Consider the following 22260-nt stretch of genomic DNA (forward strand, 5'->3'; position numbering starts at 1 on the left):
CCAGCAGCAAAGCACGGAAAACGCAGTCAGCAGGATCCGAACCTACGTGGGGAGACCCCAATGGATTTCTAATCCATCGCCTTAACCACTCGGCCATGACTACAGACGGCACTGCGTCCTGAGCACTGACCAAATCAGCCGTGATCTCATTGAAAGCTGCCGCTGACTTGAGTGAAATGTTTCCATCTCCATTCATACCTTTGCTGTCATTTGTAAGGTGCGAGACACCAATGTCAAAGAAGAAAAGCACAAAGTTAGGAAAAGATATTTGCAGCAAAATTGAGTCAAAATTATTTATTGAAAGGAAAATCACACTTGGCAATTTGCTCGATCTCTTTGCGAACATGACCAGCAGAGGTAATCAAGGGAGCTATTGATCTGAGTATTCTTGGACATGAAACAAACAAAGGTTAGTGACATATTCATTTCTTTATTTAGCGAACGAAATGGTCTTTCCTGATGGTTACAATGAAAGAGATGGTTCCCAATAAAAGACAGAGATTAAGTCGCTTGTAGATATACTTCAATGTGATACGATTCACTTTCAGCCCCTAATTACCCCAGAGATGGAGGGGGTGAGTTACTTTTCTTCACTCTTCAATTCCACAGCATGGAGGTACAGATATGAAACCGCCAGAGATGGAGTTCTTGAATTGGGAACCAGCGACACTGAAGGAACTCGGCAGGAGTGAGGACTGCAGATGCTGGAAACCTGATTTTAGATCAGAAAATGCTGGAAAAGCACAGCAGCATCCGAGGAGCAGGAAAGTCGATGTTTCTGTTGCCAGTCTTTCAGCGTTCCGCAAACAATTTTCGTTTTAGGCTCAGATTTCCAGCAACTGCAGCTATTTGTATTATGTTAACATTCATAATGTTTTGGACAAAACCAATGAGCTGCTAGCATCGGAAAATCGGCAGAAGTACTGGTACACCGATATGTTAGCTGAACAATACAACCATTCCATGAGCGGGAATACGATCCGGGCCACGGTGCTGAGAGTACCGAATCTTCACAAGTAAATAACAAGACAAGGCGATAGATACTATCGTATTTAGTGTAAATAAAACACCCTTTATGAACATTTTCGTTGCAGATTATTTTCAACTTGTCTTCGTAGATTTACAAAGTGGGAAAAGGCCATTCCGCCTGATCAGAGAGCCATCTATTCCAGTCGCAGTTTCCAACTTTGGCCCAAAGTGTCGTGTGTTCTAATGTTCCCAGGGCAAATGTCAATGACTTTATCCTGTGTTCTTAAATGGCACAGATGTATGACACTTCCACAACGACTTGTCACTCTTTTGAGGAACTCATGCTCATTTTCACCCACAAAGGCACCCCCAAACCGACAGAGGTCTCCGTTGTGGTGAGCTGGAATTTGAAATGGACAATAAGACAAATGCAAGTTTTAAATGCGGAAGCACAGAAGCGACGTCCCGGCAGGGCTTTGCAGGGGAGCGTCAACGAGGGGCACGGTTAAAGTGAGACACTCCCCACGAGCCAGGTAGGACTCGAACCTACAATCTTCTGATCCGAAGTCAGACGCGTTATCCATTACGCTACTGGCCCAATAGACGTGCACAGCAACGGCAGAATGTCGATATGTAATGCCATGGACTTTCACGGAATCAGAATTAAAAAGGTGAACAAGCAGCGAAGATAATCACCAACACTGCTTCACTTCGAAGTTTCCAATTTGTGAAGCAGTGCCTTTCACTGGCAAAGGAGAAACATTTGTCCAGAGCTGCCTGTTTCAGGGTCGCCTCCTTCTCTGCTGGAAGTGCCCATCGTTTTATTCACATTCACGACGCGATTTCATGATCTACTCCAGTGAAAACGTGTCATGGTGTCGTCTAAGCAAGACCCTGCCGAAACTCAGCGAGAGACATCTGCTCATTTCGAGCTCAGGATGTGGAATTAGACGAGCTGCGTGACACCTTTTATTGGCGCCGCCACTTCACTGCAAATTAGCGGCTCAAAACGAGCCGTTGTTAGCATCAGCTTGATTTGTACCTTCCTGCAGTGCATTTGCTAAACAACATCAGATAGATCCCATCCGGCCCAGCTGACTTATCTATTTTCACACTCTGCAGTATTTCTAATATCTCTTCCTTGTGAACCTCAATCTCTTCTAGTCTAGACGCAAGTATCTCTGTATCTTCCTCGCCAACATTTTCATTATCTATAGCGAACTCTGTCGAAAAATATTTATTTAGTGCTTCCTCTATCTCCACTGACTCCACACACGACTTCCCACTATTATCCTTGATTGTCCCAGATTTAACTCTCGTCATTCTTTTATTCCTGACATACCTATGGAAAGCCTTAGCGTTAACCCTGATCCTATCTGCCAACAACTTCTCATGTCTCCTCCTGGCTCTTCCCAGCTCTCTTTTTAGGTCTTTCCTGAGATCGTTGGAAACCTCGAGCGCTCTAACTGAGTTTTCACGTTTTGTCCTAACATAAGACTTCTTGTTCTTCTTGACCAGGGATTCCACCTTCCTTAGTAAACCACGGCTCACGCGTTCTATATCTTCCTCCCTGCCTGGCAGGTACATACTTATCGAGGACACACAGGAGCTTTTCCTTGAATAAGCTTCACATTTTTAATGTGCTCACCCCCTACAGTTTCCTACCCAACTCTGCGCTTCCTAAATCTTACCTCATTGCATCGTGATTTCCCTTCCACCAGCTGAAACTCTTGCTCCGTGGAGTACACCTATCCCTTTCCATCACGAAAGTAAACCTGAGAGAATTGTGATCGCTGTCTCCACAGTGCTCACCTACTTCCAAATCTAAAACCTGGCCAGGCTCGTTACCCAGTACTAAATCGAAAGTGGCTTCTTCCCTTGAAGGCATGTCTACATACTGTGTCAGGAATCCCTCCCGCACACACTGGACAAAAACTGACCCATCTATCGTACTCGTACTGTCGTGATCTCAGTCAATATTTGGATATTGTCTTGAGTGTTCCAGAGTTTTTCATTGTCCCACCGTCCAGATGAAGTTTGTATTGCTCACGTACGGGAGCGATAATTCTTTCAATGTCTCAGATCAATTCCTGTGCCGAGAACATCAGAGTCAATGTCCCTTCCTCTACTCGGACTGACAATTTACACTTCTTCAATCTCCTGTGATTCCATTTCCCAAAGAGTTTCTCAAGATTTCCAAAGCTGGAGCCTAAATTATATGGTTTGCTTCCTAAACATTTTTCCAACTGCCAACTGACAATATGTTCACAGTATCTCTTCACAATCCTCTGGCTTTTCCATGTCCAGGGATGAGAAGTCCCATTTGGTGGAGAGAGTTCCTAGGCTGGTGAGTTTCACTTTGGAACAAAGATGGTTAAGTGGCAATTTCCTGCGGTTGTTTGTAATGATGGGAGACGGAGCGGTGGGGAATGAGCACTCTGACGAGCAAGAGGAAGTGTTGCCAATGACCAGAGTCAGAGAACAGAGGACAAGGGATTAAAGGAATCTAATGAAAAGCAGCACTTCTGCTCAGGGCGTTCAATAACAACTGCAGAAACCCGATGTGTCGAGCAGTGTATCTGGAAAGAGAAACAGAGATAATGTTTTAAATGTGGAGCATTTCTGATGAAGAACTCGAGTTTCTCAAGTCTAATCAAATTACAGGCCTGGTTTGCAAAACGGGCTTTCTGAACTTTGAATTGTTCCAGCAGCAAAGCACGGAAAACATAGTCAGCAGGATTCGAATCTACGTGGGGAGACGCCAATGGATTTCTAATCCATCGCCTTAACCACTCGGCCATGACTACAGACGGCACTGCGTCCTGAGCACTGACCAAATCAGCCGTGATCTCATTGAAAGCTGCCGCTGACTTGAGTGAAATGTTTCCATCTCCATTCATACCTTTGCTGTCATTTGTAAGGTGCGAGACACCAATGTCAAAGAAGAAAAGCACAAAGTTAGGAAAAGATATTTGCAGCAAAATTGAGTCAAAATTATTTATTGAAAGGAAAATCACACTTGGCAATTTGCTCGATCTCTTTGCGAACATGACCAGCAGAGGTAATCAAGGGAGCTATTGATCTGAGTATTCTTGGACATGAAACAAACAAAGGTTAGTGACATATTCATTTCTTTATTTAGCGAACGAAATGGTCTTTCCTGATGGTTACAATGAAAGAGATGGTTCCCAATAAAAGACAGAGATTAAGTCGCTTGTAGATATACTTCAATGTGATACGATTCACTTTCAGCCCCTAATTACCCCAGAAATGGAGGGGGTGAGTTACTTTTCTTCACTCTTCAATTCCACAGCATGGAGGTACAGATATGAAACCGCCAGAGATGGAGTTCTTGAATTGGGAACCAGCGACACTGAAGGAACTCGGCAGGAGTGAGGACTGCAGATGCTGGAAACCTGATTTTAGATCAGAAAATGCTGGAAAAGCACAGCAGCATCCGAGGAGCAGGAAAGTCGATGTTTCTGTTGCCAGTCTTTCAGCGTTCCACAAACAATTTTCGTTTTAGGCTCAGATTTCCAGCAACTGCAGCTATTTGTATTATGTTAACATTCATAATGTTTTGGACAAAACCAATGACCTGCTAGCATCGGAAAATCGGCAGAAGTACTGGTACACCGATACGTTAGCTGAACAATACAACCATTCCATGAGCGGGAATACGATCCGGGCCACGGTGCTGAGAGTACCGAATCTTCACAAGTAAATAACAAGACAAGGCGATAGATACTATCGTATTTAGTGTAAATAAAACACCCTTTATGAACATTTTCGTTGCAGATTATTTTCAACTTGTCTTCGTAGATTTACAAAGTGGGAAAAGGCCATTCCGCCTGATCAGAGAGCCATCTATTCCAGTCGCAGTTTCCAACTTTGGCCCAAAGTGTCGTGTGTTCTAATGTTCCAAGGGCAAATGTCAATGACTTTATCCTGTGTTCTTAAATGGCACAGATGTATGACACTTCCACAACGACTTGTCACTCTTTTGAGGAACTCATGCTCATTTTCACCCACAAAGGCACCCCCAAACCGACAGAGGTCTCCGTTGTGGTGAGCTGGAATTTGAAATGGACAATAAGACAAATGCAAGTTTTAAATGCGGAAGCACAGAAGCGACGTCCCGGCAGGGCTTTGCAGGGGAGCGTCAACGAGGGGCACGGTTAAAGTGAGACATTCCCCACGAGGCAGGTAGGACTCGAACCTACAATCTTCGGATCCGAAGTCAGACGCGTTATCCATTACGCTACTGGCCCAATAGACGCGCACAGCCACGGCAGAATGTCGATATGTAATGCCATGGACTTTCACGGAATCAGAATTAAAAAGGTGAACAAGCAGCGAAGATAATCACCAACACTGCTTCACTTCGAAGTTTCCAATTTGTGAAGCAGTGCCTTTCACTGGCAGAGGAGAAACATTTGTCCAGAGCTGCCTGCTTCAGGGTCGCCTCCTTCTCTGCTGGAAGTGCCCATCGTTTTATTCACATTCACGACGCGATTTCATGATCTACTCCAGTGAAAACGTGTCATGGTGTCGTCTAAGCAAGACCCTGGCGAAACTCAGCGAGAGACATCTGCTCATTTCGAGCTCAGGATGTGGAATTAGACGAGCTGCGTGACACCTTTTATTGGCGCCGCCACTTCACTGCAAATTAGCGGCTCAAAACGAGCCGTTGTTAGCATCAGCTTGATTTGTACCTTCCTGCAGTGCATTGGCTAAACAACATCAGATAGATCCCATCCGGCCCAGCTGACTTATCTATTTTCACACTCTGCAGTATTTCTAATATCTCTTCCTTGTGAACCTCAATCTCTTCTAGTCTAGACGCAAGTATCTCTGTATCTTCCTCGCCAACATTTTCATTATCTATAGCGAACTCTGTCGAAAAATATTTATTTAGTGCTTCCTCTATCTCCACTGACTCCACACACGACTTCCCACTATTATCCTTGATTGTCCCAGATTTAACTCTCGTCATTCTTTTATTCCTAACATACCTATGGAAAGCCTTAGCGTTAACCCTGATCCTATCTGCCAACAACTTCTCATGTCTCCTCCTGGCTCTTCCCAGCTCCCTTTTTAGGTCTTTCCTGAGATCGTTGGAAACCTCGAGCGCTCTAACTGAGTTTTCACGTTTTGTCCTAACATAAGACTTCTTGTTCTTCTTGACCAGGGATTCCACCTTCCTTAGTAAACCACGGCTCACGCGTTCTATATCTTCCTCCCTGCCTGGCAGGTACATACTTATCGAGGACACACAGGAGCTTTTCCTTGAATAAGCTTCACATTTTTAATGTGCTCACCCCCTACAGTTTCCTACCCAACTCTGCGCTTCCTAAATCTTACCTCATTGCATCGTGATTTCCCTTCCACCAGCTGAAACTCTTGCTCCGTGGAGTACACCTATCCCTTTCCATCACGAAAGTAAACCTGAGAGAATTGTGATCGCTGTCTCCACAGTGCTCACCTACTTCCAAATCTAAAACCTGGCCAGGCTCGTTACCCAGTACTAAATCGAAAGTGGCTTCTTCCCTTGAAGGCATGTCTACATACTGTGTCAGGAATCCCTCCCGCACACACTGGACAAAAACTGACCCATCTATCGTACTCGTACTGTCGTGATCTCAGTCAATATTTGGATATTGTCTTGAGTGTTCCAGAGTTTTTCATTGTCCCACCGTCCAGATGAAGTTTGTATTGCTCACGTACGGGAGCGATAATTCTTTCAATGTCTCAGATCAATTCCTGTGCCGAGAACATCAGAGTCAATGTCCCTTCCTCTATTCGGACTGACAATTTACACTTCTTCAATCTCCTGTGATTCCATTTCCCAAAGAGTTTCTCAAGATTTCCAAAGCTGGAGCCTAAATTATATGGTTTGCTTCCTAAACATTTTTCCAACTGCCAACTGACAATATGTTCACAGTATCTCTTCACAATCCTCTGGCTTTTCCATGTCCAGGGATGAGAAGTCCCATTTGGTGGAGAGAGTTCCTAGGCTGGTGAGTTTCACTTTGGAACAAAGATGGTTAAGTGGCAATTTCCTGTGGTTGTTTGTAATGATGGGAGACGGAGCGGTGGGGAATGAGCACTTTGACGAGCAAGAGGAAGTGTTGCCAATGACCAGAGTCAGAGAACAGAGGACAAGGGATTAAAGGAATCTAATGAAAAGCAGCACTTCTGCTCAGGGCGTTCAATAACAACTGCAGAAACCCGATGTGTCGAGCAGTGTATCTGGAAAGAGAAACAGAGATAATGTTTTAAATGTGGAGCATTTCTGATGAAGAACTCGAGTTTCTCAAGTCTAATCAAATTACAGGCCTGGTTTGCAAAACGGGCTTTCTGAACTTTGAATTGTTCCAGCAGCAAAGCACGGAAAACGCAGTCAGCAGGATCCGAACCTACGTGGGGAGACCCCAATGGATTTCTAATCCATCGCCTTAACCACTCGGCCATGACTACAGACGGCACTGCGTCCTGAGCACTGACCAAATCAGCCGTGATCTCATTGAAAGCTGCCGCTGACTTGAGTGAAATGTTTCCATCTCCATTCATACCTTTGCTGTCATTTGTAAGGTGCGAGACACCAATGTCAAAGAAGAAAAGCACAAAGTTAGGAAAAGATATTTGCAGCAAAATTGAGTCAAAATTATTTATTGAAAGGAAAATCACACTTGGCAATTTGCTCGATCTCTTTGCGAACATGACCAGCAGAGGTAATCAAGGGAGCTATTGATCTGAGTATTCTTGGACATGAAACAAACAAAGGTTAGTGACATATTCATTTCTTTATTTAGCGAACGAAATGGTCTTTCCTGATGGTTACAATGAAAGAGATGGTTCCCAATAAAAGACAGAGATTAAGTCGCTTGTAGATATACTTCAATGTGATACGATTCACTTTCAGCCCCTAATTACCCCAGAGATGGAGGGGGTGAGTTACTTTTCTTCACTCTTCAATTCCACAGCATGGAGGTACAGATATGAAACCGCCAGAGATGGAGTTCTTGAATTGGGAACCAGCGACACTGAAGGAACTCGGCAGGAGTGAGGACTGCAGATGCTGGAAACCTGATTTTAGATCAGAAAATGCTGGAAAAGCACAGCAGCATCCGAGGAGCAGGAAAGTCGATGTTTCTGTTGCCAGTCTTTCTGCGTTCCGCAAACAATTTTCGTTTTAGGCTCAGATTTCCAGCAACTGCAGCTATTTGTATTATGTTAACATTCATAATGTTTTGGACAAAACCAATGAACTGCTAGCATCGGAAAATCGGCAGAAGTACTGGTACACCGATATGTTAGCTGAACAATACAACCATTCCATGAGCGGGAATACGATCCGGGCCACGGTGCTGAGAGTACCGAATCTTCACAAGTAAATAACAAGACAAGGCGATAGATACTATCGTATTTAGTGTAAATAAAACACCCTTTATGAACATTTTCGTTGCAGATTATTTTCAACTTGTCTTCGTAGATTTACAAAGTGGGAAAAGGCCATTCCGCCTGATCAGAGAGCCATCTATTCCAGTCGCAGTTTCCAACTTTGGCCCAAAGTGTCGTGTGTTCTAATGTTCCAAGGGCAAATGTCAATGACTTTATCCTGTGTTCTTAAATGGCACAGATGTATGACACTTCCACAACGACTTGTCACTCTTTTGAGGAACTCATGCTCATTTTCACCCACAAAGGCACCCCCAAACCGACAGAGGTCTCCGTTGTGGTGAGCTGGAATTTGAAATGGACAATAAGACAAATGCAAGTTTTAAATGCGGAAGCACAGAAGCGACGTCCCGGCAGGGCTTTGCAGGGGAACGTCAACGAGGGGCACGGTTAAAGAGAGACACTCCCCACGAGCCAGGTAGGACTCGAACCTACAATCTTCTGATCCGAAGTCAGACGCGTTATCCATTACGCTACTGGCCCAATAGACGCGCAAAGCAACGGCAGTATGTCGATATGTAATGCCATGGACTTTCACGGAATCAGAATTAAAAAGGTGAACAAGCAGCGAAGATAATCACCAACACTGCTTCACTTCGAAGTTTCCAATTTGTGAAGCAGTGCCTTTCACTGGCAAAGGAGAAACATTTGTCCAGAGCTGCCTGTTTCAGGGTCGCCTCCTTCTCTGCTGGAAGTGCCCATCGTTTTATTCACATTCACGACGCGATTTCATGATCTACTCCAGTGAAAACGTGTCATGGTGTCGTCTAAGCAAGACCCTGGCGAAACTCAGCGAGAGACATCTGCTCATTTCGAGCTCAGGATGTGGAATTAGACGAGCTGCGTGACACCTTTTATTGGCGCCGCCACTTCACTGCAAATTAGCGGCTCAAAACGAGCCGTTGTTAGCATCAGCTTGATTTGTACCTTCCTGCAGTGCATTTGCTAAACAACATCAGATAGATCCCATCCGGCCCAGCTGACTTATCTATTTTCACACTCTGCAGTATTTCTAATATCTCTTCCTTGTGAACCTCAATCTCTTCTAGTCTAGACGCAAGTATCTCTGTATCTTCCTCGCCAACATTTTCATTATCTATAGCGAACTCTGTCGAAAAATATTTATTTAGTGCTTCCTCTATCTCCACTGACTCCACACACGACTTCCCACTATTATCCTTGATTGTCCCAGATTTAACTCTCGTCATTCTTTTATTCCTGACATACCTATGGAAAGCCTTAGCGTTAACCCTGATCCTATCTGCCAACAACTTCTCATGTCTCCTCCTGGCTCTTCCCAGCTCTCTTTTTAGGTCTTTCCTGAGATCGTTGGAAACCTCGAGCGCTCTAACTGAGTTTTCACGTTTTGTCCTAACATAAGACTTCTTGTTCTTCTTGACCAGGGATTCCACCTTCCTTAGTAAACCACGGCTCACGCGTTCTATATCTTCCTCCCTGCCTGACAGGTACATACTTATCGAGGACACACAGGAGCTTTTCCTTGAATAAGCTTCACATTTTTAATGTGCTCACCCCCTACAGTTTCCTACCCAACTCTGCGCTTCCTAAATCTTACCTCATTGCATCGTGATTTCCCTTCCACCAGCTGAAACTCTTGCTCCGTGGAGTACACCTATCCCTTTCCATCACGAAAGTAAACCTGAGAGAATTGTGATCGCTGTCTCCACAGTGCTCACCTACTTCCAAATCTAAAACCTGGCCAGGCTCGTTACCCAGTACTAAATCGAAAGTGGCTTCTTCCCTTGAAGCCATGTCTACATACTGTGTCAGGAAGCCCTCCCGCACACACTGGACAAATACTGACCCATCTATCGTACTCGTACTGTCGTGATCTCAGTCAATATTTGGATATTGTCTTGAGTGTTCCAGAGTTTTTCATTGTCCCACCGTCCAGATGAAGTTTGTATTGCTCACGTACGGGAGCGATAATTCTTTCAATGTCTCAGATCAATTCCTGTGCCGAGAACATCAGAGTCAATGTCCCTTCCTCTACTCGGACTGACAATTTACACTTCTTCAATCTCCTGTGATTCCATTTCCCAAAGAGTTTCTCAAGATTTCCAAAGCTGGAGCCTAAATTATATGGTTTGCTTCCTAAACATTTTTCCAAATGCCAACTGACAATATGTTCACAGTATCTCTTCACAATCCTCTGGCTTTTCCATGTCCAGGGATGAGAAGTCCCATTTGGTGGAGAGAGTTCCTAGGCTGGTGAGTTTCACTTTGGAACAAAGATGGTTAAGTGGCAATTTCCTGCGGTTGTTTGTAATGATGGGAGACGGAGCGGTGGGGAATGAGCACTCTGACGAGCAAGAGGAAGTGTTGCCAATGACCAGAGTCAGAGAACAGAGGACAAGGGATTAAAGGAATCTAATGAAAAGCAGCACTTCTGCTCAGGGCGTTCAATAACAACTGCAGAAACCCGATGTGTCGAGCAGTGTATCTGGAAAGAGAAACAGAGATAATGTTTTAAATGTGGAGCATTTCTGATGAAGAACTCGAGTTTCTCAAGTCTAATCAAATTACAGGCCTGGTTTGCAAAACGGGCTTTCTGAACTTTGAATTGTTCCAGCAGCAAAGCACGGAAAACGTAGTCAACAGGATTCGAACCTACGTGGGGAGACCCCAATGGATTTCTAATCCATCGCCTTAACCACTCGGCCATGACTACAGACGGCACTGCGTCCTGAGCACTGACCAAATCAGCCGTGATCTCATTGAAAGCTGCCGCTGACTTGAGTGAAATGTTTCCATCTCCATTCATACCTTTGCTGTCATTTGTAAGGTGCGAGACACCAATGTCAAAGAAGAAAAGCACAAAGTTAGGAAAAGATATTTGCAGCAAAATTGAGTCAAAATTATTTATTGAAAGGAAAATCACACTTGGCAATTTGCTCGATCTCTTTGCGAACATGACCAACAGAGGTAATCAAGGGAGCTATTGATCTGAGTATTCTTGGACATGAAACAAACAAAGGTTAGTGACATATTCATTTCTTTATTTAGCGAACGAAATGGTCTTTCCTGATGGTTACAATGAAAGAGATGGTTCCCAATAAAAGACAGAGATTAAGTCGCTTGTAGATATACTTCAATGTGATACGATTCACTTTCAGCCCCTAATTACCCCAGAGATGGAGGGGGTGAGTTACTTTTCTTCACTCTTCAATTCCACAGCATGGAGGTACAGATATGAAACCGCCAGAGATGGAGTTCTTGAATTGGGAACCAGCGACACTGAAGGAACTCGGCAGGAGTGAGGACTGCAGATGCTGGAAACCTGATTTTAGATCAGAAAATGCTGGAAAAGCACAGCAGCATCCGAGGAGCAGGAAAGTCGATGTTTATGTTGCCAGTCTTTCTGCGTTCCGCAAACAATTTTCGTTTTAGGCTCAGATTTCCAGCAACTGCAGCTATTTGTATTATGTTAACATTCATAATGTTTTGGACAAAACCAATGAGCTGCTAGCATCGGAAAATCGGCAGAAGTACTGGTACACCGATATGTTAGCTGAACAATACAACCATTCCATGAGCGGGAATACGATCCGTGCCACGGTGCTGAGAGTACCGAATCTTCACAAGTAAATAACAAGACAAGGCGATAGATTCTATCGTATTTAGTGTAAATAAAACACCCTTTATGAACATTTTCGTTGCAGATTATTTTCAACTTGTCTTCGTAGATTTACAAAGTGGGAAAAGGCCATTCCGCCTGATCAGAGAGCCATCTATTCCAGTCGCAGTTTCCAACTTTGGCCCAAAGTGTCGTGTGTTCTAATGTTCCCAGGGCAAATGTCAATGACTTTATCCTGTGTTCATAAATGGCACAGATGTATGACACTTCCACAACGACTTGTCACTCTTTTGAGGAACTCATGCTCATTTTCACCCACAAAGGCACCCCCAAACCGACAGAGGTCTCCGTTGTGGTGAGCTGGAATTTGAAATGGACAATAAGACAAATGCAAGTTTTAAATGCGGAAGCACAGAAGCGACGTCCCGGCAGGGCTTTGCAGGGGAGCGTCAACGAGTGGCACGGTTAAAGTGAGACATTCCCCACGAGCCAGGTAGGACTCGAACCTACAATCTTCTTATCCGAAGTCAGACGCGTTATCCATTACGCTACTGGCCCAATAGACTCGCACAGCCCCGGCAGAATGTCGATATGTAATGCCATGGTCTTTCACGGAATCAGAATTAAAAAGGTGAACAAGCAGCGAAGATAATCACCAACACTGCTTCACTTCGAAGTTTCCAATTTGTGAAGCAGTGCCTTTCACTGGCAAAGGAGAAACATTTGTCCAGAGCTGCCTGCTTCAGGGTCGCCTCCTTCTCTGCTGGAAGTGCCCATCGTTTTATTCACATTCACGACGCGATTTCATGATCTACTCCAGTGAAAACGTGTCATGGTGTCGTCTAAGCAAGACCCTGCCGAAACTCAGCGAGAGACATCTGCTCATTTCGAGCTCAGGATGTGGAATTAGACGAGCTGCGTGACACCTTTTATTGGCGCCGCCACTTCACTGCAAATTAGCGGCTCAAAACGAGCCGTTGTTAGCATCAGCTTGATTTGTACCTTCCTGCAGTGCATTTGCTAAACAACATCAGATAGATCCCATCCGGCCCAGCTGACTTATCTATTTTCACACTCTGCAGTATTTCTAATATCTCTTCCTTGTGAACCTCAATCTCTTCTAGTCTAGACGCAAGTATCTCTGTATCTTCCTCGCCAACATTTTCATTATCTATAGCGAACTCTGTCGAAAAATATTTATTTAGTGCTTCCTCTATCTCCACTGACTCCACACACGACTTCCCACTATTATCCTTGATTGTCCCAGATTTAACTCTCGTCATTCTTTTATTCCTGACATACCTATGGAAAGCCTTAGCGTTAACCCTGATCCTATCTGCCAACAACTTCTCATGTCTCCTCCTGGCTCTTCCCAGCTCCCTTTTTAGGTCTTTCCTGAGATCGTTGGAAACCTCGAGCGCTCTAACTGAGTTTTCACGTTTTGTCCTAACATAAGACTTCTTGTTCTTCTTGACCAGGGATTCCACCTTCCTTAGTAAACCACGGCTCACGCGTTCTATATCTTCCTCCCTGCCTGGCAGGTACATACTTATCGAGGACACACAGGAGCTTTTCCTTGAATAAGCTTCACATTTTTAATGTGCTCACCCCATACAGTTTCCTACCCAACTCTGCGCTTCCTAAATCTTACCTCATTGCATCGTGATTTCCCTTCCACCAGCTGAAACTCTTGCTCCGTGGAGTACACCTATCCCTTTCCATCACGAAAGTAAACCTGAGAGAATTGTGATCGCTGTCTCCACAGTGCTCACCTACTTCCAAATCTAAAACCTGGCCAGGCTCGTTACCCAGTACTAAATCGAAAGTGGCTTCTTCCCTTGAAGGCATGTCTACATACTGTGTCAGGAATCCCTCCCGCACACACTGGACAAAAACTGACCCATCTATCGTACTCGTACTGTCGTGATCTCAGTCAATATTTGGATATTGTCTTGAGTGTTCCAGAGTTTTTCATTGTCCCACCGTCCAGATGAAGTTTGTATTGCTCACGTACGGGAGCGATAATTCTTTCAATGTCTCAGATCAATTCCTGTGCCGAGAACATCAGAGTCAATGTCCCTTCCTCTACTCGGACTGACAATTTACACTTCTTCAATCTCCTGTGATTCCATTTCCCAAAGAGTTTCTCAAGATTTCCAAAGCTGGAGCCTAAATTATATGGTTTGCTTCCTAAACATTTTTCCAACTGCCAACTGACAATATGTTCACAGTATCTCTTCACAATCCTCTGGCTTTTCCATGTCCAGGGATGAGAAGTCCCATTTGGTGGAGAGAGTTCCTAGGCTGGTGAGTTTCACTTTGGAACAAAGATGGTTAAGTGGCAATTTCCTGCGGTTGTTTGTAATGATGGGAGACGGAGCGGTGGGGAATGAGCACTCTGACGAGCAAGAGGAAGTGTTGCCAATGACCAGAGTCAGAGAACAGAGGACAAGGGATTAAAGGAATCTAATGAAAAGCAGCACTTCTGCTCAGGGCGTTCAATAACAACTGCAGAAACCCGATGTGTCGAGCAGTGTATCTGGAAAGAGAAACAGAGATAATGTTTTAAATGTGGAGCATTTCTGATGAAGAACTCGAGTTTCTCAAGTCTAATCAAATTACAGGCCTGGTTTGCAAAACGGGCTTTCTGAACTTTGAATTGTTCCAGCAGCAAAGCACGGATAACGTAGTCAGCAGGATTCGAACCTACGTGGGGAGACCCCAAATGATTTCTAATCCATCGCCTTAACCACTCGGCCATGACTACAGACGGCACTGCGTCCTGAGCACTGACCAAATCAGCCGTGATCTCATTGAAAGCTGCCGCTGACTTGAGTGAAATGTTTCCATCTCCATTCATACCTTAGCTGTCATTTGTAAGGTGCGAGACACCAATGTCAAAGAAGAAAAGCACAAAGTTAGGAAAAGATATTTGCAGCAAAATTGAGTCAAAATTATTTATTGAAAGGAAAATCACACTTGGCAATTTGCTCGATCTCTTTGCGAACATGACCAGCAGAGGTAATCAAGGGAGCTATTGATCTGAGTATTCTTGGACATGAAACAAACAAAGGTTAGTGACATATTCATTTCTTTATTTAGCGAACGAAATGGTCTTTCCTGATGGTTACAATGAAAGAGATGGTTCCCAATAAAAGACAGAGATTAAGTCGCTTGTAGATATACTTCAATGTGATACGATTCACTTTCAGCCCCTAATTACCCCAGAGATGGAGGGGGTGAGTTACTTTTCTTCACTCTTCAATTCCACAGCATGGAGGTACAGATATGAAACCGCCAGAGATGGAGTTCTTGAATTGGGAACCAGCGACACTGAAGGAACTCGGCAGGAGTGAGGACTGCAGATGCTGCAAACCTGATTTTAGATCAGAAAATGCTGGAAAAGCACAGCAGCATCCGAGGAGCAGGAAAGTCGATGTTTCTGTTGCCAGTCTTTCTGCGTTCCGCAAACAATTTTCGTTTTAGGCTCAGATTTCCAGCAACTGCAGCTATTTGTATTATGTTAACATTCATAATGTTTTGGACAAAACCAATGACCTGCTAGCATCGGAAAATCGGCAGAAGTACTGGTACACCGATATGTTAGCTGAACAATACAACCATTCCATGAGCGGGAATACGATCCGGGCCACGGTGCTGAGAGTACCGAATCTTCACAAGTAAATAACAAGACAAGGCGATAGATACTATCGTATTTAGTGTAAATATAACACCCTTTATGAACATTTTCGTTGCAGATTATTTTCAACTTGTCTTCGTAGATTTACAAAGTGGGAAAAGGCCATTCCGCCTGATCAGAGAGCCATCTATTCCAGTCGCAGTTTCCAACTTTGGCCCAAAGTGTCGTGTGTTCTAATGTTCCCAGGGCAAATGTCAATGACTTTATCCTGTGTTCTTAAATGGCACAGATGTATGACACTTCCACAACGACTTGTCACTCTTTTGACGAACTCATGCTCATTTTCACCCACAAACGGAGACACACCGAAAGGCACCCCCAAACCGACAGAGGTCTCCGTTGTGGTGAGCTGGAATTTGAAATGGACAATAAGACAAATGCAAGTTTTAAATGCGGAAGCACAGAAGCGAAGTCCCGGCAGGGCTTTGCAGGGGAGCGTCAACGAAGGGCACGGTTAAAGCGAGACATACCCCACGAGCCAGGTAAGACTCGAACCTACAATCTTCTGATCCGAAGTCAGACGCGTTATCCATTACGCCACTGGCCCAATAGACACGCATAGCCCCTGCAGAATGTCGATATGTAATGCCATGGACTTTCACGGAATCAGAATTAAAAAGGTGAACAAGCAGCGAAGATAATCACCAACACTGCTTCACTTCGAAGTTTCCAATTTGTGAAGCAGTGCCTTTCACTGGCAAAGGAGAAACATTTGTCCAGAGCTGCCTGCTTCAGGGTCGCCTCCTTCTCTGCTGGAAGTGCCCATCGTTTTATTCACATTCACGACGCGATTTCATGATCTACTCCAGTGAAAACGTGTCATGGTGTCGTCGAAGCAAGACCCTGCCGAAACTCAGCGAGAGACATCTGCTCATTTCGAGCTCAGGATGTGGAATTAGACGAGCTGCGTGACACCTTTTATTGGCGCCGCCACTTCACTGCAAATTAGCGGCTCAAAACGAGCCGTTGTTAGCATCAGCTTGATTTGTACCTTCCTGCAGTGCATTTGCTAAACAACATCAGATAGATCCCATCCGGACCAGCTGACTTATCTATTTTCACACTCTGCAGTATTTCTAATATCTCTTCCTTGTGAACCTCAATCTCTTCTAGTCTAGACGCAAGTATCTCTGTATTTTCCTCGCCAACGTTTTCATTATCTATAGCGAACTCTGTCGAAAAATATTTATTTAGTGCTTCCTCTATCTCCACTGACTCCACACACGACTTCCCACTATTATCCTTGATTGTCCCAAATTTAACTCTCGTCATTCTTTTATTCCTGACATACCTATGGAAAGCCTTAGCGTTAACCCTGATCCTATCTGCCAACACCTTCTCATGTCTCCTCCTGGCTCTTCCCAGCTCTCTTTTTAGGTCCTTCCTGAGATCGTTGGAAACCTCGAGCGCTCTAACTGAGTTTTCACGTTTTGTCCTAACATAAGACTTCTTGTTTTTCTTGACCAGGGATTCCACCTTCCTTAGTAAACCACGGCTCATGCGTTCTATATCTTCCTCCCTGCCTTACAGGTACATACTTATCGAGGACACACAGGAGCTTTTCCTTGAATAAGCTTCACATTTTTAATGTGCTCACCCCCTACAGTTTCCTACCCAACTCTGCGCTTCCTAAATCTTACCTCATTGCATCGTGATTTCCCTTCCACCAGCTGAAACTCTTGCTCCGTGGAGTACACCTATCCCTTTCCATCATGAAAGTAAACCTGAGAGAATTGTGATCGCTGTCTCCACAGTGCTCACCTACTTCCAAATCTAAAACCTGGCCAGGCTCGTAACCCAGTACTAAATCGAAAGTGGCTTCTTCCCTTGAAGGCATGTCTACATACTGTGTCAGGAAGCCCTCCCGCACACACTGGACAAAAACTGACCCATCTATCGTACTCGTACTGTCGTGATCTCAGTCAATATTTGGATATTGTCTTGAGTGTTCCAGAGTTTTTCATTGTCCCACCGTCCAGATGAAGTTTGTATTGCTTACGTACGGGAGCGAGAATTCTTTCAATGTCTCAGATCAATTCCTGTGCCGAGAACATCAGAGTCAATGTCCCTTCCTCTACTCGGACTGACAATTTGCACTTCTTCAATCTCCTGTGATTCCATTTCCCAAAGAGTTTCTCAAGATTTCCAAAGCTGGAGCCTAAATTATATGGTTTGCTTCCTAAACATTTTTCCAACTGCCAACTGACAATATGTTCACAGTATCTCTTCACAATCCTCTGGCTTTTCCATGTCCAGGGATGAGAAGTCCCATTTGGTGGAGAGAGTTCCTAGGCTGGTGAGTTTCACTTTGGAACAAAGATGGTTTAGTGGCAATTTCCTGCGGTTGTTTGTAATGATGGGAGACGGAGCGGTGGGGAATGAGCACTCTGACGAGCAAGAGGAAGTGTTGCCAATGACCAGAGTCAGAGAACAGAGGTCAAGGGATTAAAGGAATCTAATGAAAAGCAGCACTTCTGCTCAGGGCGTTCAATAACAACTGCAGAAACCCGATGTGTCGAGCAGTGTATCTGGAAAGAGAAACAGAGATAATGTTTTAAATGTGGAGCATTTCTGATGAAGAACTCGAGTTTCTCAAGTCTAATCAAATTACAGGCCTGGTTTGCAAAACGGGCTTCCTGAACTTTGAATTGTTGCAGCAGCAAAGCATGGATAACGTAGTCAGTAGGATTCGAACCTACGTGGGGAGACCCCAATAAATTTCGAATCCATCGCCTTAACCACTCGGCCATGACTACAGACAGCATCGCGGCCTGAGCACTGACCAAATCAGCCGTGATCTCATTGAAAGCTGCGGCTGACTTGAGTGAAATGTTTCCATCTCCATTCATACCTTTGCTGTCATTTGTAAGGTTCGAGACACCAATGTCAAAGAAGAAAAGCACAAAGTTAGGAAAAGATATTTGCAGCAAAATTGAGTCAAAATTATTTATTGAAAGGAAAATCACACTTGGCAATTTGCTCGATCTCTTTGCGAACATGACCAGCAGAGGTAATCAAGGGAGCTATTGATCTGAGTATTCTTGGACATGAAACAAACAAAGGTTAGTGACATATTCATTTCTTTGTTTAGCGAACGAAATGGTCTTTCCTGATGGTTACAATGAAAGAGATGGTTCCCAATAAAAGACAGAGATTAAGTCGCTTGTAGATATACTTCAATGTGATACGATTCACTTTCAGCCCCTAATTACCCCAGAGATGGAGGGGGTGAGTTACTTTTCTTCACTCTTTAATTCCACAGCATGGAGGTACAGATATGAAACCGCCAGAGATGGAGTTCTTGAATTGGGAACCAGCGACACTGAAGGAACTCGGCAGGAGTGAGGACTGCAGATGCTGCAAACCTGATTTTAGATCAGAAAATGCTGGAAAAGCACAGCAGCATCCGAGGAGCAGGAAAGTCGATGTTTCTGTTGCCAGTCTTTCTGCGTTCCGCAAACAATTTTCGTTTTAGGCTCAGATTTCCAGCAACTGCAGCTATTTGTATTATGTTAACATTCATAATTTTTTGGACAAAACCAATGACCTGCTAGCATCGGAAAATCGGCAGAAGTACTGGTACACCGATATGTTAGCTGAACAATACAACCATTCCATGAGCGGGAATACGATCCGGGCCACGGTGCTGAGAGTACCGAATCTTCACAAGTAAATAACAAGACAAGGCGATAGATACTATCGTATTTAGTGTAAATAAAACACCCTTTATGAACATTTTCGTTGCAGATTATTTTCAACTTGTATTCGTAGATTTACAAAGTGGGAAAAGGCCATTCCGCCTGATCAGAGAGCCATCTATTCCAGTCGCAGTTTCCAACTTTGGCCCAAAGTGTCGTGTGTTCTAATGTTCCCAGGGCAAATGTCAATGACTTTATCCTGTGTTCTTAAATGGCACAGATGTATGACACTTCCACAACGACTTGTCACTCTTTTGAGGAACTCATGCTCATTTTCACCCACAAAGGCACCCCCAAACCGACAGAGGTCTCCATTGTGGTGAGCTGGAATTTGAAATGGACAATAAGACGAACGCAAGTTTTGAATGCGGAAGCACAGAAGCGACGCCCCGGCAGGGCTTTGCAGGGGAGCGTCAACGAGTGGCTCGGTTAAAGCGAGACATTCCCCACGAGCCAGGTAGGACTCGAACCTACAATCTTCTGATCCGAAGTCAGACGCGTTATCCATTATGCTACTGGCCCCATAGACGCGGTCAGCGACGGCAGAATGTCGATATGTAATGCCATGGACTTTCACGGAATCAGAATTAAAAAGGTGAACAAGCAGCGAAGATAATCACCAACACTGCTTCACTTCGAAGTTTCCAATTTGTGAAGCAGTGCCTTTCACTGGCAAAGGAGAAACATTTGTCCAGAGCTGCCTGCTTCAGGGTCGCCTCCTTCTCTGCTGGAAGTGCCCATCGTTTTATTCACATTCACGACGCGATTTCATGATCTACTCCAGTGAAAACGTGTCATGGTGTCGTCTAAGCAAGACCCTGGCGAAACTCAGCGAGAGACATCTGCTCATTTCGAGCTCAGGATGTGGAATTAGACGAGCTGCGTGACACCTTTTATTGGCGCCGCCACTTCACTGCAAATTAGCGGCTCAAAACGAGCCGTTGTTAGCATCAGCTTGATTTGTACCTTCCTGCAGTGCATTTGCTAAACAACATCAGATAGATCCCATCCGGACCAGCTGACTTATCTATTTTCACACTCTGCAGTATTTCTAATATCTCTTCCTTGTGAACCTCAATCTCTTCTAGTCTAGACGCAAGTATCTCTGTATTTTCCTCGCCAACGTTTTCATTATCTATAGCGAACTCTGTCGAAAAATATTTATTTAGTGCTTCCTCTATCTCCACTGACTCCACACACGACTTCCCACTATTATCTTTGATTGTCCCAAATTTAACTCTCGTCATTCTTTTATTCCTGACATACCTATGGAAAGCCTTAGCGTTAACCCTGATCCTATCTGCCAACAACTTCTCATGTCTCCTCCTGGCTCTTCCCAGCTCTCTTTTTAGGTCTTTCCCGAGATCGTTGGAAACCTCGAGCGCTCTAACTGAGTTTTCACGTTTTGTCCTAACATAAGACTTCTTGTTCTTCTTGACCAGGGATTCCACTTACTTAGTAAACCACGGCTCGCTCGTTCTATATCTTCCTCCCTGCCTGACAGGTACATACTTATCGAGGACACACAAGAGCTTTTCCGTGAATAAGCTTCACATTTTTAATGTGCTCACCCCCTACAGTTTCCTACCCAACTCTGCGCTTCCTAAATCTTACCTCATTGCATCGTGATTTCCCTTCCACCAGCTGAAACTCTTGCTCCGTGGAGTACACCTATCCCTTTCCATCACGAAAGTAAACCTGAGAGAATTGTGATCGCTGTCTCCACAGTGCTCACCTACTTCCAAATCTAAAACCTGGCCAGGCTCGTTACCCAGTACTAAATCAAAAGTGGCTTCTTCCCTTGAAGCCATGTCTACATACTGTGTCAGGAAGCCCTCCCGCACACACTGGACAAAAACTGACCCATCTATCGTACTCGTACTGTCGTGATCTCAGTCAATATTTGGATATTGTCTTGAGTGTTCCAGAGTTTTTCATTGTCCCACCGTCCAGATGAAGTTTGTATTGCTCACGTACGGGAGCGAGAATTCTTTCAATGTCTCAGATCAATTCCTGTGCCGAGAACATCAGAGTCAATGTCCCTTCCTCTACTCGGACTGACAATTTACACTTCTTCAATCTCCTGTGATTCCATTTCCCAAAGAGTTTCTCAAGATTTCCAAAGCTGGAGCCTAAATTATATGGTTTGCTTCCTAAACATTTTTCCAACTGCCAACTGACAATATGTTCACAGTATCTCTTCACAATCCTCTGGCTTTTCCATGTCCAGGGATGAGAAGTCCCATTTGGTGGAGAGAGTTCCTAGGCTGGTGAGTTTCACTTTGGAACAAAGATGGTTAAGTGGCAATTTCCTGCGGTGGTTTGTAATGATGGGAGACGGAGCGGTGGGGAATGAGCACTCTGACGAGCAAGAGGAAGTGTTGCCAATGACCAGAGTCAGAGAACAGAGGACAAGGGATTAAAGGAATCTAATGAAAAGCAGCACTTCTGCTCAGGGCGTTCAATAACAACTGCAGAAACCCGATGTGTCGAGCAGTGTATCTGGAAAGAGAAACAGAGATAATGTTTTAAATGTGGAGCATTTCTGATGAAGAACTCGAGTTTCTCAAGTCTAATCAAATTACAGGCCTGGTTTGCAAAACGGACTTTCTGAACTTTGAATTGTTCCAGCAGCAAAGCACGGAAAACGTAGTCAGCAGGATTCGAACCTACGTGGGGAAACCCCAATGGATTTCTGATCCACTGCCTTAACCACTCGGCCATGACGACACACAGCACTGCGTCCTGAGCACTGACCAAATCAGCCGTGATCTCATTGAAAGCTGCCACTGACTTGAGTGAAATGTTTCCATCTCCATTCATACCTTTGCTGT

General features: G+C 44.4%; 12 non-coding genes across 12 annotated transcripts; all 12 read right to left on the minus strand.

Annotated features, from left to right (window-relative positions):
- Positions 1 to 21: 21 nt before the first annotated feature.
- On the minus strand, positions 22 to 103 carry trnas-aga (transfer RNA serine (anticodon AGA)). The gene has a single exon. It is a non-coding gene; the product is annotated as a tRNA-Ser (tRNA).
- A 1391-nt stretch (positions 104 to 1494) lies between these two features.
- trnar-ucg (transfer RNA arginine (anticodon UCG)) lies at positions 1495 to 1567 on the minus strand. Its single transcript has one exon. It is a non-coding gene; the product is annotated as a tRNA-Arg (tRNA).
- A 2127-nt stretch (positions 1568 to 3694) lies between these two features.
- trnas-aga (transfer RNA serine (anticodon AGA)) lies at positions 3695 to 3776 on the minus strand. The gene has a single exon. It is a non-coding gene; the product is annotated as a tRNA-Ser (tRNA).
- Positions 3777 to 7367: 3591 nt separating this feature from the next.
- Positions 7368 to 7449, minus strand: trnas-aga (transfer RNA serine (anticodon AGA)). Its single transcript has one exon. It is a non-coding gene; the product is annotated as a tRNA-Ser (tRNA).
- Positions 7450 to 8840: 1391 nt separating this feature from the next.
- Positions 8841 to 8913, minus strand: trnar-ucg (transfer RNA arginine (anticodon UCG)). The gene has a single exon. It is a non-coding gene; the product is annotated as a tRNA-Arg (tRNA).
- Positions 8914 to 11040: 2127 nt separating this feature from the next.
- On the minus strand, positions 11041 to 11122 carry trnas-aga (transfer RNA serine (anticodon AGA)). The gene has a single exon. It is a non-coding gene; the product is annotated as a tRNA-Ser (tRNA).
- A 1391-nt stretch (positions 11123 to 12513) lies between these two features.
- trnar-ucg (transfer RNA arginine (anticodon UCG)) lies at positions 12514 to 12586 on the minus strand. Its single transcript has one exon. It is a non-coding gene; the product is annotated as a tRNA-Arg (tRNA).
- A 2127-nt stretch (positions 12587 to 14713) lies between these two features.
- On the minus strand, positions 14714 to 14795 carry trnas-aga (transfer RNA serine (anticodon AGA)). The gene has a single exon. It is a non-coding gene; the product is annotated as a tRNA-Ser (tRNA).
- Positions 14796 to 16202: 1407 nt separating this feature from the next.
- Positions 16203 to 16275, minus strand: trnar-ucg (transfer RNA arginine (anticodon UCG)). The gene has a single exon. It is a non-coding gene; the product is annotated as a tRNA-Arg (tRNA).
- A 2127-nt stretch (positions 16276 to 18402) lies between these two features.
- On the minus strand, positions 18403 to 18484 carry trnas-cga (transfer RNA serine (anticodon CGA)). Its single transcript has one exon. It is a non-coding gene; the product is annotated as a tRNA-Ser (tRNA).
- Positions 18485 to 19875: 1391 nt separating this feature from the next.
- trnar-ucg (transfer RNA arginine (anticodon UCG)) lies at positions 19876 to 19948 on the minus strand. The gene has a single exon. It is a non-coding gene; the product is annotated as a tRNA-Arg (tRNA).
- A 2126-nt stretch (positions 19949 to 22074) lies between these two features.
- Positions 22075 to 22156, minus strand: trnas-aga (transfer RNA serine (anticodon AGA)). Its single transcript has one exon. It is a non-coding gene; the product is annotated as a tRNA-Ser (tRNA).
- Between the last annotated feature and the right edge of the window lie 104 nt (positions 22157 to 22260).

This window comes from Chiloscyllium punctatum, chromosome 13 (genome assembly GCF_047496795.1).
Source record: "Chiloscyllium punctatum isolate Juve2018m chromosome 13, sChiPun1.3, whole genome shotgun sequence".
Classification (NCBI taxonomy): Eukaryota; Metazoa; Chordata; class Chondrichthyes; order Orectolobiformes; family Hemiscylliidae; genus Chiloscyllium; species Chiloscyllium punctatum.